At 34.0% G+C, this 19,133-nt stretch overlaps 1 protein-coding gene across 1 annotated transcript in view; it reads left to right on the plus strand.

Annotated features, from left to right (window-relative positions):
• Window positions 1–19,133, plus strand: part of ank3b (ankyrin 3b) — a 633,883-nt gene that overhangs the window by 98,345 nt on the left and 516,405 nt on the right. The gene's annotated exons all lie outside the window — the stretch shown is intronic.

The following is a 19,133-nucleotide window of genomic DNA, read 5'->3' on the forward strand; positions in this document are numbered from 1 at the left end:
AAGGCCCTACTGGAATTCGGGGCCCTGGGGGTGAGGACCGGAACTTGAAGCAATATGTACATATATATATATATATATATATATATATATATATATATATGTGTGTGTATATATGTGTTTGTTTTCTCAAATACAAAACAAACCCTGATTGTACAACTGATAAGCTCAAGTGTAAAAAATCTGCACTGTTTTCTTTAGCATCAAATAGTGCAAAAAGTGTATATATACACTATATAGTTTTTCTTTTCTCAAATACAAAAAGTCTTAAAACATACTGAAAAAACATAAGATAGGTTACCTCTTAGACAAGAAAACAAGATTTTTGCACAGGTTGGTGATTTAACGCTGACTGACTGTTTTCTATCTTCTTGGGTACACATGAAGGAAGCCACACATCTTGGACTGTCTACTTAGTGTATTTGGAAACTCAGCTGAAGGGGTTCTTGAATGGTCACATTGACTTCTGAGAGGAAAACCAGCAAAGAATAATTAGATAATAATAACAATTAGATAGTTTTGGGAATTGTCTCTGTGTCCTTTTCTTCTAAACATAATATGAGTTTATTTGAGTTTGAGAAATGTATCTTTTTACTGCAGTGTAAATTCGTAACTAATTTATTGGTGGTCTCGTTCCAACAGCAGAAGGAATAACCAGGTAAAAATGCACTGACTCTAGTCCCTCCAGTCTAGTCCCACACACATTAGTTTGAAAAGGAGGATTAGAAAGGCTCATTAACAACCAATTGTAAAGAATCTCACAGATATTTAAAAAGGAATGGAAATAACTACATCACTAGCTACAACAAGAACGAGCAACACAGAAATGTAAATTAACAGCAATAAAAAGCAGGAAAACATAAAGTGGAGAAAGTACAGCAAGAATTCAAATTACAGGGGTCCTCGGGTTACAACATTTCGACATATAACGTTTCGAGTTTACAACACTCAGTCCCATAAAAACTTAAAAAAATTGAGACATGAGAAAGAATGAAGGTAAGCATTTTTTTACAGTCATTTGTTACTACAGTACAGTATATTTATGTCCTTTTCTTTTTTCTCAGGCTTAGATTTTGTGTTTTTATGTTCTAGATTATGATTTTGCAACTGTGTTAAGATAGGTAAGTGACTTAGGCTAGAGTGTGTTTCGACTTACACCAAAATTCGGGTTACATCACTGTTGTAGGAACGGAACTGTATCGTAACCTGAGGACCCCCTGTACTGTTTAAAATTATTATATATTTATACTTTTTGTTTCTTTCTACTTACTCCAGTTATAAAACTTTTAAATATAGAGTATACTGATTTTACTTCTGCTAAATGGATGGATTAAATGTAGTTTGTATTTAAGACTTGACAGCTTGTTGGAAATGTATCAGCTTGCGCATCTGAAACAAGTATATTTATGGAATCTGTTGAGTCGACACAAAGAAGCATCTGATATTTTGCCAGGTTAACACTTAAGGAAATAAGAAATATGGTTCATAGATTAATCACAGACACATCTGAATGTTATTGTTTTGAGAATCTGTTGATAGTGCTAGATAAACAAGTGTATACTTTTCCAATTCTTCCTGTGCTGCAGTTTATATTTTAATGTGGCCTTATACTACATATTGATGATTTTTTTCATATTAAAGAAAGAGAATTCACAGTATCCATTTTTCATCAAAGCAAAGTTTATATAAAAAGAGAACAAACACGTTATTGTTGCTAATAATTTTAATGCATTTTCATGGTGTTTGATAACTTTCGCAAAAAAGAAATCTAACTAGTCTTTAAAACTTTATTCAGTCTGTTGGTTTTCATTGAAGCTGTCATTATCATCATTTCTGGATTACCCTTTAATTGGCCCTTTCCCATTAACCAGGCTGCCACAACATAAACCAGTCTGTAACAGGTAAAACACTTGGGAGCACCTATGTCCAAACAACATAGCTGTAAGGATCATTGAAGCACATACTGTAAGCTTCTCCACCACAACTGTAGATATTGTGTCTTATTTGTTATTTTAATGGAAAGATCAACAAGACAGAGTGAAGAATTAGAAAGTATCCAGGTTGGAATCCTAAGAGTTACATCTCTGTTGTTTGTTGGTTATGTTGTCCTGTCCTCATCATCAGACAGTGGTCTCCAACACACAATGGAAAGGTTTGCAGCTAAGTGTGATGTAGATGTGATAAGACCAAATCTGTGCTTGTGGTCCTGTGATCAGCATTACAAGTACCTCTGGGTCTTGTTATGGTGTCGAATCAGATAACATTTTTAACTTACTAGTTAGTCTACATCTCCATCCTCAAACTATGGATAGTCCGAAAGAATGCTATTATGAAAACATATCGCTGGAATAAATTTCCTAGACAGGGTTGCTGGACTCACTATAGCAGTACAGGAGGATCTAGAAGAAGAATTGTAGCTTCTCTACATTTAGCAGAACTCAAAAAAATGAAAATATCTCTAGGATTATAGTATTTGAAATTCTACAGTACCAGCTTTAAGATGTTGCTAGGTATAGGGTGGGCTTGTCTGTCCATCTTGCCTGGTTACTTCTATGACTGTGATTGGGATAGATGATGTCAAAATTAAGTGTAAACGTTAGTTTACAAAATGCTTACTTTACAGTTATTTTACAAAATGCAAAGTTGTTAATAAAATACTGTCAAAAAAAATAGGTAGATAGATAACATCCCGATAATGTGAACAGGACCATGCATTTGCAGTTTTATGTAAACCAAATGCCCAAATAATATAAGTAATTGATTTTGTACCTTAGTCACAGTGTTTTTGCCTTTCTGTTTTTCTTTATGCATGTATAATTTTAAATCCCTTTGGTTAACATCCATTTTCTGTGCTAATAATGCTGTTTTATTAATGAAAACGTGAACCAATCCATGACTGTGCACCAATTCATCAGAGATTCTTTCAAAAAGATAATGAACTGATCTTAAAAATGTGTTTCTGAATGTAGCTGTAGGCTACCCTGTTTAAGGAAATTCATTTATAGAAGCTGAAGACTGAAATGTGCAATAGCAGGACAACATGCTGTAGTGAATGAGTTCCTTTGACTGGTCATGTGTAGTGAGGCTTTTGCTTAAATGCTTGAAAGCTCATATGTAAATATTTTTGAACAAAAAAATTGATTCTAAACATGAGGTGTTGCTGTTTCAGTGTAGGCAGTTCAATAGATTTTCCTGAGCAGCGGGTGGTTGTGAGGGTTTTACTTTACTTAGCTTTTATATCTATATGGCTATAGTTTGTAAGACAATGACAATTTCAAAAGGAGTCACAATGATCTGGTGTCAGTCGAGACTGGCTAGGCATCAGCATCCTATTGTTTGATTAATTTTTTGTGATGTGAAAGGTGCATGTACTTGCATTAGCAAATGAATGACAGATTATATTAGCTAGGTAAGTTCATGTAAACATTAGAGACGTTCTGCACATACAGTTTATAGAAAAATTTCGATGACCTAAACAGAATTTTCTTGCTGAAAACTACACTGCTGTTGTCTGAATTTTGCAGTCAAGAAACCTGAAACCTATAAAACAACTAATTATATGCAAGCAAGGTTTTTAATTCCATATTTTCACAACAAAAAAAAATAATAATAATAATAATTCTTTATATAGCACTGTTTTCTTTTGTAAAATCATGTCTCTTGTTAGATTAATGAACCTCTCACCATATTTATTTAAATTTTTCTTTTTGTGATTTTATTCAATTATTTTTTATTTTAAGAAAAATATTTCAATTTAGTGTTTGTTTTATCAAAAAATATGAGTATTCAGTGAAGATTAACAAATGTACACTGTGCCCACATAACAAAGGTATGCCAATAATAGTCTCAGTGGGTTTCTTTTTGCTCCTGCCACCTGCACAGAGATCAGTCTTATGGATGGTTTAAAAAGCATGTCACTTATGTTGCAGTGTTATCTGTTCAAAGAGCAGGCTATTTACTTTTTCAGCACAGGGCATTTCAAACTTTGGATCAAGTATGTCACAGTACGTTATGAAGACTTCTACATGTAATTCGCACAACTTGATTTTTTTTACATAATGTAATTGTAAAAAATGTTGTTGTCCTAATGGTGGAACTAATTCATCCTAAACAGCTGTCTCTGGGGCACTTCACTAATTTAACAGCTTTCTTCTTCAGATGTAGCTTATTTGTTGAAATATTTGGTCACTGAGCTTTGCTTCACTATGCTTTATAAACCTGTTACTTCATAGAGAAACTTCAAATGATATACATATGACAAGGAGATAAAGTTAAACAAATTTTGTCACTTAAATGTCAGTTTTAGAATTACCTGTGGGGTTTCCAAGCCAATTTTTAATACTGGCAGGAGGGCCGTTGTGCTGTCCCTGCTTTTTAAAATTTCAGTGAGAGTATCGTTTCCTTGTATGTTATTGGAAATGTTGTGTGCTGAAACTTAAAGTTGTGTCCGCTTGCCTACACATACACCTCAAACAAAAGGTTAGTCAACAATATGCCACTGGCATTTACTTATTTAAAAATATAGAAACCCATTTCAGTTATATTCTACGTTCTTTTCAAGTATTCATTTTTAAATTAGGTCTTTTTTGTTTTGTTTGGTTCTTTTTCTCAGCTTTTAGTTTACTGTAGTTTTTATTTTATTTAGCAAAAGGCTTGTTTAATTATTTTAGTTACAGTGTCATTATTGACAATAACCTTGGCCTGGAAAAGATGAAAGTTAAGGAACTGTGGTTGATTATCACTGTCACCATTTCTATTGCTCTCCCAAGGAGTCAGGAAGATGAAAGTGGAGACCATCTGGTAGATCTTTTTACTATATTTGAGTGAATTGTGTATATATAACAAAATATTGTTAATCAAAATATACCCATTTTTTCTGTATTTACTTATTTAGTCCAGGTTTGCTGTAATTTGCCAGTTATTAGATTAGTTGCAGTTACTCAGCTTTGGTTATACATTCATTAAACTATCCAATATCAAGCATTTTTAAAAACACATCCATATACATCTGTATCACTGCATAAGGAAGTATATCAACAAGTAGCTAATTTAACCTTAACTGGAGCTACTTTGCTTATTCCCCTCTTTTAATAAGCTGTTATATACAATTCACTGAGCCACTCTCTCTGCAACTGAAATGTCAGAGGACAAGGTTTAATTAATTAGATGCTTATGTTACAGTTTCTCCTGTTATGAAAGAAATACTGAGAACACCACCAACAATAAAAATAACTCCTTAACAAATGACTTTAATTTGGAATAGAGAATATGTGCAGTTTTGCATCTGCCGTAGCTCTGAGTATGTCCAGTGTGTGTCATAAAGCGTTTCTTTTAACAGTTCATACTTGTTAAATGTATAATGTGATACTGTTCATTGGTATGTGGATAGTTTTTTGTATAATTAATAAAATCTAAATATCATTTTTAAAAAATGTAATATAATTATAAATCCAGCCAGTTTTTGGGCCAGTTTATGTCAGTCAGCTTGGGTGCTAAGAAATTGTCAACATTAATGTATATTTCATAATTAAACATTAAATACTTAGTGTTGATTACACTTCTTGTAGTGCTGAGTAATATATTACCTGTTATTGGTTAGAGTGTGTGTCATTTAGATATTGCTAAGTAAGGAAAGAAAAGCTAGTTATCCATTTTTTCATTTTTGGACAGACTGACTCACTGTGATAACATTTAACAGATGTTCAAATTTATTTTTTAACTTTTTCCTGGGTTAATGACTTTATTATATCTGAGTTGACAGGTAGAAGTTGGCATTGAAGTGGTGCATCACAGCACCAGGGACCTCATGTATAACACTGTGCATAGAATTTACACTAACACATGGTGTACAGACAAAACTGGAAATATGCGTATGCGCAAAAACTCCTGATGCATAAAACTGTGTACACAAAGTTCCACACACGTCCCCTTTATAAATCTCAATGAATGTAAAGTTTAACGCACATGCACACGCCTACAGCCACACCCCGACTCCTCACAGAATTTTGCATATTTGAATATGCAAATCAATATAAATAACCGTTTCATTTGAAATTTTGTTAAAAGACAGTGGCAAAAGCACCTGAAAAAAAAGACAAATTTCAACAAATGCAAAGTGGAGGCAAGGAAGAACTTAATATTTGTTGTCTTAAGCTGTGGTATAAGCAACTAAAGGACGCCAATGGAGTGATACCGTGTGGTGGAGACACTCGAAAGCTCAAGTTTAGAAAGTTGCACAGTGCCTGAAATAAAAAATGAAGTGGTTAGATATGATGTGAAAAGAAAATCACAGTCCACCGTCTGTTTATTCCATTTCAGACAATATTACAAAAGCTGACCATAATGCCGAGGACGTGACTCCAGGTGCTGCCCAGCACATCATCAGACACCTCTGCCTTGGAAACCACTGGGCAACCATCTGGCTGTGTGCTGATCAATGCTGTTCTGGTGTCACATAATGCAATTGTGGATGCTGTATGAGATGAACTAAGGAATATAAGGGCTGTAAGGGCTGTACTATGTGATATTGACCACAAATTAAATGAATTGGTTAAAAATTAAATGCTGCATCTGATTACCTATTTTTAAATTCTGCTAATTACATTCAAACAAAGTTGTAATGCAATCTGATTTGGCTGATTATTTGATGGGTCAGGATCAGGTTCATCATATCGTATCTGTTCAGGTACAGGCAAGCCACGATTTTGTGCCACATTATGTAGCATGCTACATGCTTGCACAATGCAACACACTTTCTGTGGACTGTACAGAGGCACATTAATAGAGTGGAAATGCTTTTTAAGAAGGCACCTTTACAGTGTAGTGTCAGCGCCAAGGGCCACAACAGATAGATGATCTGCTCTTTACATGGCTGTTTAAGGTGATTTTCTATCCTTTAAAGGACTGCTTTCCTTTTTCCTTATTAGTTAGAAAAAGCACTTGCGACTATGTGGATTTTCCATTTTTATAGGTTGTCCTGCTATAGATGATTCTTTTGGTGATTCATTCCTGGCTGATGTAACTTGTCCAGCACCACTGCAATAGCAGTTGACCACTCTGATTGCATTTGGAAAACTAGAAGTTGCTGTGAACTGCACTTTCATGTTTCCCAGTTCAACCACAGTGTAAATAATCTTATCCATGTGGATAATAAGTGGATAATAACATCCTATGTAGCTGCCATGGTGTGACTCAGTGATTTTTGTGAAATACCAGATCCGTCAGCAAGTTCATGTTGGAAAGCTCCTTTGGCTAAAAACTTGAGGGTGGATAAAACTGCAAAGGAACAAGTAAAGCAATTCCTCAGAGCCTCCCTTTGTAAAGCCAGTGCCAGTTCAGCACACAGCTCCAAGAGGATAGCTCTTGAAAATCTAAATCGACTTAGAAGTCAGTCATCACCGTCTATAAATATGCGTTCTCTTTTAATTCTTCCGTTTGCAATGTCTTCTAACAATGCTAAAGCAGCTATAGTATAGTTTGGCCATTCCATGCATCATTATATTTTTACAGAATGATTACAATCAAGTGAGTTAAATTTGTAAACAATATGCAATAAATGTAGGTGTAGTTGATAAGTCCCGCTTTGTGGATGCGAATATGAAAAAGAGAGAAAACAATAGAAGTCGTAGCACTGCTTTGATGCTGGGTGCCTCCAGTTTGCAAAACTGAGCAGAAACATGTGTACGCAAGGTGTGAGGCTGCCATGAAAATGCATGTTGCTTACGGCAAGTTTAGTTTATCTCGAAGTGTGTGTGGAAATGGGCATATGCAACATTTTTGTGCATACTCACCATTTATACATTAAGCCCTTCTTGGTGGAGCAGCAGTATAAATGGCTATAGGTTTTTTTTAAACAATTTCTTTTAACTGCAGTTGTTAGTGCTAAGAGAAAATCAAACTTTAGTTTACAGCAACTGTATGTCACTTTTGTAAAACGCCAAAATCTATGAATGCAATATGAGTAAGCTTAAGTTGTAAATGGTGTAAAAGCCAAAAGATTTAGTTAAATTATTGAGGATCTTAACATTTGTGTCTGTAAAATCCTTTTCACACGTGCAGTTTTGCTCAAAAATATTTAACTGGGAACGGCAATGAGTAAATGTAAATTGAAATGCTGATAAAGTTTACCTGTTATTGCAATGGGCTGGAGGGGTGAAATTAAGAATGTGTCAGCACTGCTGCAGAAGTTCACTTTGAAGGAACATATAAAATAAGCCATGCAGCCTTTTCCACACTCTCTATGCAGTCTTAGACATTTTTTTTATCATTTTATTGCTATGTATAATTGACATGCTTATTGTAATTACATTTGGTATTTTATAATGAAGAAATGTAATGTTATTTCAGGTTTAATTTGCATTTTTTCTGTTTTATGTCAACCAAATTCACACTGAGACTCCTGACCTGTGAGGAAGCAAGTCAGATTCCGGAGGAGGGCAGAGCCTTGCGTGCTGAAGCAGCATAAAATGAGAAGATGCATCAACTGGGCAAAGAGAGCGCACTCACTCATTCACTCACCCATTCATAAAGACTGCAATTCCACTGAGCGAGCTCAAAACTTCGCCAAGTATCTACCAAGGTTGGCAGTGAGATCAGTTAGAATCTCATCATAAATCCAAGAGCCATTAATCATTACTGATGACTGTATGTCACTCCTTCCTCCACAACACCTTGAAGTGTTGAAGTTTCACTGTTTTGCATCAGTACTATTACCCTCTATTCCTTAATTTTGTGGTTCAAAGAAAATTTTGTTTAATTTTATCAGAATATATAAAGTTGGCGCTTTATATATTCTGACGCTGACTTTATATATTCAAGTTTTCACTTTATATATTCCAGCGCTGGCTTTATAAATTTATATTCAGAAAAAAGTTTTGACTTTATGTATACCGACGCTGACTTTATATATTCAACTTTTGACTTTATATATTCGGGAATGACTTTATATATTCAAGTTTTGACTTTATATATTCTGACGCCGACTTTTTATATTCATAAAATCAATGTATTTGCCTGTTTAGCACCCCATAGTATATGTGTATGTGTATATATGTACACATGTATGTATATATATATATATATATATATATATATATATATATATACACTCGTATATATATATATATATATATGCCAGCAACACTCATGACAATGACAAATCAATTACACTGTCAATCATGTTACGTTATTATTAAAATGTTTCCTTTTCTTTTACTTCTCGCTGCCAAGTGCAGGTAGCTATATATATATATATATATATATATATATATATATATATATATATATATATATATATATATATATATATAGATATATAGATACAGTATATATATATATATATACAGTGGTGTGAAAAACTATTTGCCCCCTTCCTGATTTCTTATTCTTTTGCATGTTTGTCACACAAAATGTTTTGATCATCAAACACATTTAACCATTAGTCAAATATAACACAAGTAAACACAAAATGCAGTTTTTAAATGATGGTTTTTATTATTTAGCGAGAAAAAAAATCCAAACCTACATGGTCTTGTGTGAAAAGTAATTGCCCCTGAACCTAATAACTGGTTGGGCCACCCTTAGCAGCAATAACTGCAATCAAGCGCTTGCGATAACTTGCAATGAGTCTTTTACAGCTCTGGAGGAATTTTGGCCCACTCATCTTTGCAGAATTGTTGTAATTCAGCTTTATTTGAGGGTTTTCTAGCATGAACCGCCTTTTTAAGGTCATGCCATAGCATCTCAATTGGATTCAGGTCAGGACTTTGACTAGGCCACTCAAGTCTTCATTTTGTTTTTCTTCAGCCATTCAGAGGTGGATTTGCTGGTGTGTTTTGGGTCATTGTCCTGTTGCAGCACCCAAGATCGCTTCAGCTTGAGTTGACAAACAGATGGCTGGACATTCTCCTTCAGGATTTTTTGGTAGACAGTAGAATTCATGGTTCCATCTATCACAGCAAGCCTTCCAGGTCCTGAAGCAGCAAAACAACCCCAGACCATCACACTACCACCACCATATTTTACTGTTGGTATGATGTTCTTTTTCTGGAATACTGTGTTCCTTTTACGTCAGATGTAACGGGACATTTACCTTCCAAAAACTTAAACTTTTGTCTCATCAGTCCACAAGGTATTTTCCCAAAAGTTTTGGCAATCATTGAGATGTTTCTTAGCAAAATTGAGACAAGCCCTAATGTTCTTTTTGCTTAACAGTGGTTTGCGTCTTGGAAATCTGCCATGCAGGCCATTTTTGCCCAGTCGTGAACACTGACCTTAACTGAGGCAAGTGAGGCCTGCAGTTCTTTAGATGTTGTCCTGGGGTCTTTGTGACCTCTCGGATGAGTCGTCTCTGCGCTCTTGGGGTAATTTTGGTCGGCCGGCCACTCCTGGGAAGGTTCACCACTGTTCCATGTTTTTGGCATTTGTGGATAATGGCTCTCACTGTGGTTCGCTGGAGTCCCAAAGCTTTAGAAATGGCTTTATAACCTTTACCAGACTGATAGATCTCATTTACTTCTGTTCTCATTTGTTCCTGAATTTCTTTGGATCTTGGCATGATGTCTAGCTTTTGAGGTGCTTTTGGTCTACTTCTCTGTGTCAGGCAGCTCCTATTTAAGTGATTTCTTGATTGAAACAGGTGTGGCAGTAATCAGGCCTGGGGGTGGCTACGAAATTGAACTCAGGTGTGATACACCACAGTTAGGTTATTTTTTAACAAGGGGCAATTACTTTTTCACACAGGGCCATGTAGGTTTGGATTTTTTTTCTCCCTAAATAATAAAAACCATCATTTAAAAACTGCATTTTGTGTTTACTTGTGTTATATTTGACTAATGGTTAAATGTGTTTGATGATCAGAAACATTTTGTGTGACAAACATGCAAAAGAATAAGAAATCAGGAAGGGGCAAATAGTTTTTCACACCACTGTGTGTATATATATATATATATATATATATATATATATATATATATATATATATATAGATATATATATATAGATATGAGAACAACACTCATATCAATGACAAACCAATTACATTAACAATCATGTTACGTAATTTTTAAAATTTTTCCTTTTCTTTTTCATAACTTCTTTAATACACTACTTCTCCGCTGTGAAGCGCGGGTATTCTATGAAGCTGCATAGAGCTAGTATTACTATATGACCAAGTTTATATTTCTTTGTATTCATTTTAAGCCTCCACTATTGCAGTGATGTGAAACAATAAAATGTTAAAAAGTATTCCCCAGAATCCTTGGTCTAATTTACTCTGTGCTCCACATGTAAAAAAAATATGTAAACAATTCAAATATATTTTAATCTTATAAGTCATCATAGGTATACTTTTCTGCTAAATATACAATATCAATTATTAATACATTACTTAATTCCACAGGTTTTGGTAAATGCAACACCCTAAGCCTTTTATTTATCAGTCTATCTATGGTTACATGTTTAGGTTTAAGAATTCACTACTTTGCAGCATGCTGAGGGAGAGATTGTTTAACTTAATGATTTAGGGATAAACAATGGCTCCCCGTGAACTGTGGGACTGGATGGATTCCTTTGTCTCACCTACCATTCTAACACTGGGCTGTCCTTTCCACAAGCTGAAAACACAGTCTTTAATTACTGAATATCTATAAAGTATAAACAATTCAATTCAGTTCAATGTATTCCAATGTACTTCTTTAATTAGTTGCTTTTTTATTACCCTGCTATCAAATTGTTTACCTACTACTGTATAGTGCCATACCAGCATGAATCATACCTAAGACTGATGATTATTTACCTCACATTTTTAATCATTGCATTGATATCCTGTTTAGAACTATTTTTAAAGTCTTGCTTTTAAGATGCAAAGTTTAAGAATTATTGCTGAAATCTTGTGATAATGTAGCATACGTACAATTTTAATGACCTATGTAATTTCTGTGCATGTTGCACCGTAAGACAGTGTGACATATAATGTGAAATTAATTTTGGTTCTACTGTCCGGGTTTTGTTTCCTGCCTTGCGCCCTGTGTTGGTTGGGATTGGCTCCAGCAGACCCCCGTGACCCTGTAGTTAGGATATAGCGGGTTGGATAATGGATGGATGGATAGATTTTGGTTCTAATTTCAAAAAGAAGACTTCCTAAAAAACCTAGCAAGAATGTAACAAGATGAATAAAGTGAAGTTGTTTCAGTTTCATTCAATGCAGATTTAGCATAATATGTCAAAACCTTTCCTAACTTTCTTAAGAGTGTGATGTACATCAGAGTAATGACTTGCACACATTTCTTAATATTCTGTTTATAATAAATCGCCTAATACTAAAATTCCCATATTCTACTAGTTTATAGAGAGCTCAGTAGAGGGAAATGTGAGTTGTCTTTGCCTAGCAATTTTCATTATGTCTTTAGGCATTGTTTAATTTGGTATGGGACTTGTCCAGTACTTTCACAGTTTTTTTTACCTTTGCAGTTAATCTGCTTGTTGGGCCACTTCTAGGCCACCAGTGGGATAGTGCAAATGTTCTTGCAAGCACTACGTCTAGCTTTAGTTTGGAATCCTTCGAGTATAGTACACATGTAGTAATTTTAAATTGCTAAACTATAAGAAACTCTAATTTCATTGTTTTTACAATGAACAATTTGATAGATTTAAATGATATTTTATGAAATCATGTATTATTATTTATCCTGTGTAAGTATATATTTTAAATTGCTTTGCTGGTATTACTACTATTTTTGTTCTACTTGAATGCAGGAAGTCAGTCTCATTGATTCTGCATAGAGCACAATGGAGACTTGGCCTTACCTGGCCAAAATGTTTTCGCTTTAGGATAAATGTAAATGTTTTAAGTTTAGTATTTAAATTACATAATAGGTTACCAATGAACCACACTGCAAAACCATTTTGTAAACTTTAATGGAAGTTTTGTTTTGGATGCTGACCCTTTCACTATCTCTCTATCCATCTTTTAAGAATATCTATTCTGTAGTTTTCTCTTTCCTCTTGGCTGCTTAAAAACATAATCATCAAGGAAGCTTTCTAATTAGCAATGTGGCATACAGCCAGCCTACAACCTACATTATTAGTATAAGATAACAAATGATTATTAATCAGCTCTGTTTGTTTTTTCATTATATCCTTTAGGTGAGCCTTGAACATATTATCTTGTTGGTTAGCCAACGTGTATGGTAAATGTATTTGTTTCTGTAGTCCTTTTCATATATATATATATATTTTTTTACTATTATAGGTCTTTTAAAATAACATCTAAAAAGGCATTAATTCACATCAACATGCTTAGGGATGGAATTAAATACACCTGCTTGCTTTTAGAGTAATTTCAAAAGATTACACGATTAATTAAAATTCTGAATACTGAAGCTGAATACGTAGTAATGCCTTCTGTATCGAGTTGGTTCTGTGGATATTGACCGCAGTTAGTACTGATACAGTCATATGAAAGTTTGTAGAACACAAGCTAGAAAACTGCTAGCTTATACTGCTGGCTGGAGCTGTAATAAAATTGAGACACAAATACTTTTAATAAAAGACAGAATGCATACCTTGTCAGAAAATCAGGCGGAGAGGAGAGTTTTGCTTTTTTGTAAAATGAGTGTTTTTAAAATCTCAAGATCAGGTTCCAGCAAACTGATTTAATTATAATTGAAAAAAACAAAACATGAGTGTCTAATTTAAAGCCTATATTTTGTTTTATTTGCTCATGTTATGATTGACTGGCTTACATTTCAGTTGAAAAAACAGAAAAGTTCTGTGACATTTGTATTTGTTTTTTCATGATCAAATACATTTAAAATATTCCAACAAAAATAATAATATTGATAGTTTGAAGAATTTGTTTCTTGACATGTGAGGCAACTAATGTTTGTCAAACTTCAGATAAGTACTCAACTTTGTTTCCAGTTCCTTAACTATGTGTCTATAAGTTCAAATAAACAGCAGTTCTACAGTTCAGAGTTCATACAAAATTCATTCATAGTTCATATAGTAATGTTCATAGTTCTTAAAAACTACATATTCACTAACTTTACTTAACATCCAGTATTTTAGTACATGTTAATTTTTATCTAGTTTCAAATACGGTAAATATAAATATATGTACAACTTTTTTTAAAAATCACTATCCTGCCTTGTAAGATGATAAAGTGACACACTGTACAGTACATACAGTATACTAACGAGACAGTGTATGACATGCAGTTCTTCCTCAAGATGTTTGAAGTCTAAACCTTATTTTAATTGCTGTGTCCTTCTGAATTGGTTTAGTGGAGAAGTTCTTTTATGGAGGACTGCAGAGCAGGCCAAAAATTTATGACAAATACTAGTGTGATTTTAACACATTCTTCTGGTTGTATCTGTTTTTATGGGAGCATAACTGGAGTAAATCCAGATATAAGGAGAAGATGAAAAATACACAGGCAGTGATAAAGCTACAAGAAAGCAGTGTTAACCACTGCTTTATTTTGTCTCCTGCAGTCATAATTATCATCAGAATCATCATCATCACTAGAGTCATCCTCTTTCAGAGAGTTGACCCTCATGTTTCTCCAGCTTATTCAGCTTTCAACCAAGCAGTTTGCTTGCCCATAGTTTTTTTCCTTCCCTGATTTAATCTAGCCAGGTTCTCCTTGGTCTTTCTTTGACTTTTTTCTGATCATATTTACCTCTGTTCATGTGTTCATGTTTGTTCAAGGCAGGGCTTCCAGTTGATCTCCACATTATATGCCCAGCATACTTTACTTTCTTTGTGTTAAATCCATTTGTAAATGTTTCTTTGTTTTTATTCTCAGCAACAGCTCATTGTTAGTTACTTTGTTGATCCAGCACATTCGTAGAGTTTTTCTATAGTATCATTGCTCAAAAGCATCTTTTTTCTTTTTAAGATCTTTTCTAAGGGCCTATGTTTCACACCCATTGCCCAAAATTTACAAAATGTAGCACTAGTGATTTTTTTTTTTTAGATTGAATTTTAAACCTTTTTTCATTGCTTCTGTTTCCAAAACCAACTAAGGCCATTCCTACTTGTGTATTACTTCTTTTGTACATTTCCCATTTTCTATTATCCACTTTCCATGTGCTTGTACTCTTTAACCTCTAGTTTCATTCCTTTGGCTGTTATTATCAGTAGGCCTTCTTTGTTTTTGTTTATATTTAATACCATTCCATGTTCCATTCCTTCTTCAATTATATTGTCAATTTGTTTATGTACGCCTAAGTCATTCTCTGCAATAAGTACTGCGTCATCTGAATATCATATTGTTTAGTACGCATCCCCCAATGTTTATTCCTTTATTCTCCTCCAATGCAGCTGTTGTTAAATGTTGGCTATATAAATTATACAATATAGGTGATAAAATTACATCTCTGCCTCCATCTCTTAATTACTGCAAAGAATCTTGAGTTTCCATTTGCAAGTTTCCTCATTCTAATATATGGCTTTGGTTAATTCTCTTTCGATGTTTGGTATACTAGTCTGTTGCATAACCTTCAGAAATTTATTACATTTTACTTTGCCAGATTGTTTTCTATGTTTGCTGTAGCACAAATATAAGGTTTTACTTCTTTTTAAAGCTGCTTTGCAGAGCATTCTTAATTAGAAATTTGTATCTGCCGATGTTTCTTTCCCCGCTCTGGAACCTACTTCATTCTGTGATAGAAGTATCTATCTATCTATCTATCTATCTATCTATCTATCTATCTATCTATCTATCTATCTATCTATCTATCTATCTATCTATCTATCTATCTATCTATCTATCTATCTATCTATCTATCTATCTTTTGTGTTTTTAATTCTTTTCTTTATCAGGTTAAGCTGTATTTTATTTTAGTGCAATGTTAAGCTGATCAGTCAAAAATCATCACAATCTTTACCTTCTCCTTTTTTTAGAATTTGATTAAATATACATTTTATAAAGTTTTCAGGGATTATACCAGTATTATATATTTTTTTCTTCATTAGTTTTATTACTGATTCTCTCACTATATCAACCAGTATTCATTCAATTCCTTCTGCTTTGTTTCAGGGCAGATCTGATATCTTTTAATTTGTTCTTTGTGTATATATTTTTGTTCTACTGATCCTTCTCTAAAAGACGTATTATATAAATCTTCAGTATACTCTGCACATTTTACCAAAATGTTTTCACTTACACTATCTGGGCTTATATTCCCATGCTTATCCTTAATGCCATTTGATGTCTGTCTTTTCTTGGATGTTAGTTCTTTTAATTCTTTATATAGTAATAGGTTAAGTTTTCTGTTCAGTTTCTTTAATTCTTTACATTTTTTACAAAGTATTCTTCTGCATTTCTTTTGAATTTGTTTGCGTATATTTTTATATGTTTCTACACTGTAGATGCTCTGGTAAAGAAGAGTTTTTATATTTCTTTCTCTGTTCCTCCATCTCAAATATTTCTTCTTTCATCCAGCCCTGCTGTTTATCTGATTTGTTATATTCACACAATGTGTTTGCAGTTATGGTTATATAATTTTTTAGATTTTTCTTAAATACTTTTACTATTTCCATTACCTCACCCTCATCTTACCTGTAAACACTGAATTTCTTTTAGAAACCTTAGAAATATCTGTCCCTCTATCCTTGCTGGATCTATCTCTGATCATTTCTTGTCATCCTCTATTCCATCAACACTAGATAGTCTTGTTGCTTACTATAACTCAGCCCTTCTTTCAGCACTACATAAAGTAGCTCCTTTAAAACATAGTGAGATTTCCTTTAAACATTCAGCTCCATGTTAAAATTCAGAATTACAGTCCAAGAAAGCAGCTAGCAGATGCCTTGAGAGAATGTCACATCAGACTGGCGTCACTGTGTATATTCAGGCTTTCTTTGACCACCGAAGAGCTTACAGAGATGTACTAACTGCAGCCAAGAACACAAATTATGGAAGAATAATGCAAAGTGGCCATAATAACTCAAGAGTTTTGTTCTCTGTAGTTAATAAACTACTTTAGCCTGCAATAGGCCCATTTACCACCTCAACTAATGTCTTTTTCCATAATAAAATGAAAGATTGAAATAATTCAACCAGCATAAATCCATCGTTCATTTATATCTTTCCTTGTCTTCCCACTCATTCCAGCTCCTTTTCAAAATTTTCACCAGTCATATCTGCTTTTGTTAATGACCTGCTTTGTAAAATGAGGCTGATTACCTGTGTACTGAACCCCGTCCCCACCATACTTCTTAAATACTGCCTTCATGCCATTACAATAATAAATACATCCCTGGACACCGGCTCTGTGCCAGTCACTTTTAAAATCGCTTCTGTTAATACCATTGTTAAAAAAGTCTGGTCTTGATGCTGACAATTTTAATAATTTTCGGCCTATCTCTCACCTTTTCTGTCAAAACTTCTTGAGAGTCTTGTAGACTCCCAACTCACCAATCTGGTTTCAAGGCGCAACCCAGCTGTGAAACTTCTCTGCTTCAGGTAACTAATGATTTGCTTATTGTAAAAGACATTGGACAAACCAGCATATTAATTTTGTTAGACCTCAGTGCTACATATGACGTTGTCAGACATGACATTTTACTGTCCAGAATTTAGAACATTCTGGGTATCTCTGGAACTGCCCTCCAATGGTTTAAGTCTTATTTGTGTGATAGACAAGAGTTTGTTTGTCTTGGCAATCAGGTCCAGCTAAGTGCCATTCACACAAGGAGTTCCTCAGGGCTCTGTGCTCAGCAAGTTAATACACACGCTGTCTCTACAGTTTCTCCACACTCTGAATCCTCCAGGCACTACTTACAAAAGGTTACATTGACAATCGTGTTACGTTATTTTTAAAATGTTTCATTTTCTTAGCACAAGCACAGCTGAGAAGCTTCGATGCATGTGCTCCATAACGCGTTAAAAAATAACGCATTTAATCATACTTTGCATTCCAAGCAAAGGGGAACTTCTGTCAATGCATGATTTCCTGGTACACCGATTACATTGATCAGCGCTTCCCGATTCATTTTACCCTCGCACCCCCTTGGTTTGAGAAGAAGTATGAAAAAATATGAAGTTAACACAGAAAAACAGATCACCAATTGAAGCTTTATGAATAATCGATACTTTATTCGCCATCAGTAATTGTTTAGGTAAAGCCATACTCAGTGTAATCCTCCTTCCATTTTTATAATTTTTCCGCCACTAGACATGATAAAATGAACGGTAAAAAAGTAAGAGCGAAGCAAGGGTGACTTATTCAGGCAGGCAAGCGACAGCTCAATAGCTCGAATTTGGATATAAGTAGGTTCTATTTAGTCGTCAGAAATATCTTTGGTAGGAATGGAAGTTGAATTTAGTCTTTAAATTTCTATGGTGAAGAAAAATTTATGCAATGATAACTAAATTTAACTATATAAAGTCAAAACTTGTATATATAAAGTCATTCCCGAATATATAAAGTCAAAACTTGATTATATAAAGTCACTGTCGGAATAAATAAAGTCAAAACTTTAATATATAAAGTCATTCCCAAATATATAAAGTCAAAACCTGAGTATATAAAGACGGCGTTGGAATATTTAAAGTTAAAACTTGAATATATAAAGTCAGCATCGGAATATATAAAGTCAAAACATGAATATATAAAGTCAGCATCGGAATATACAAAGTCAGCACTGGAATATCCATCCATTTCCCAACCCGTTGAATCCGACCACAGGGTCACGGGGGTCTGCTGGAGCCAATCACAGCCAACACTGGGAGCAAGGCAGGAACCAATCCTGGGCAGGGCACATGCATCATTTTCAAAACATTAACCGAACAGTGTTTTTTTAATTTATTTTTCTGAATACGTTTTTGTTAACTTAGTTCAGTTCAGAGTCGTTTCAATCAATATATTTTGACTTTGACTTTATATATTCAGGAATGAGTTTATATACTCCGATGTTGACTTTATATAATCAGGAATGACTTTATAAATTTTGACGCTGACTTTATATATTCCGGCGCTGACTTTATATATTCAGGTTTTGACTTTATATATTGAGAAACAAGTTTTGACTTTATATATACCGACGCTGACTTTATATATTCAAGTTTTGACTTTATATATTCTGACGGCGACTTTATATAGTCAGAAAATCAATGTATTTGCCTGTT

This window comes from Polypterus senegalus, chromosome 1, assembly GCF_016835505.1.
Source record: "Polypterus senegalus isolate Bchr_013 chromosome 1, ASM1683550v1, whole genome shotgun sequence".
NCBI lineage: Eukaryota > Metazoa > Chordata > Cladistia > Polypteriformes > Polypteridae > Polypterus > Polypterus senegalus.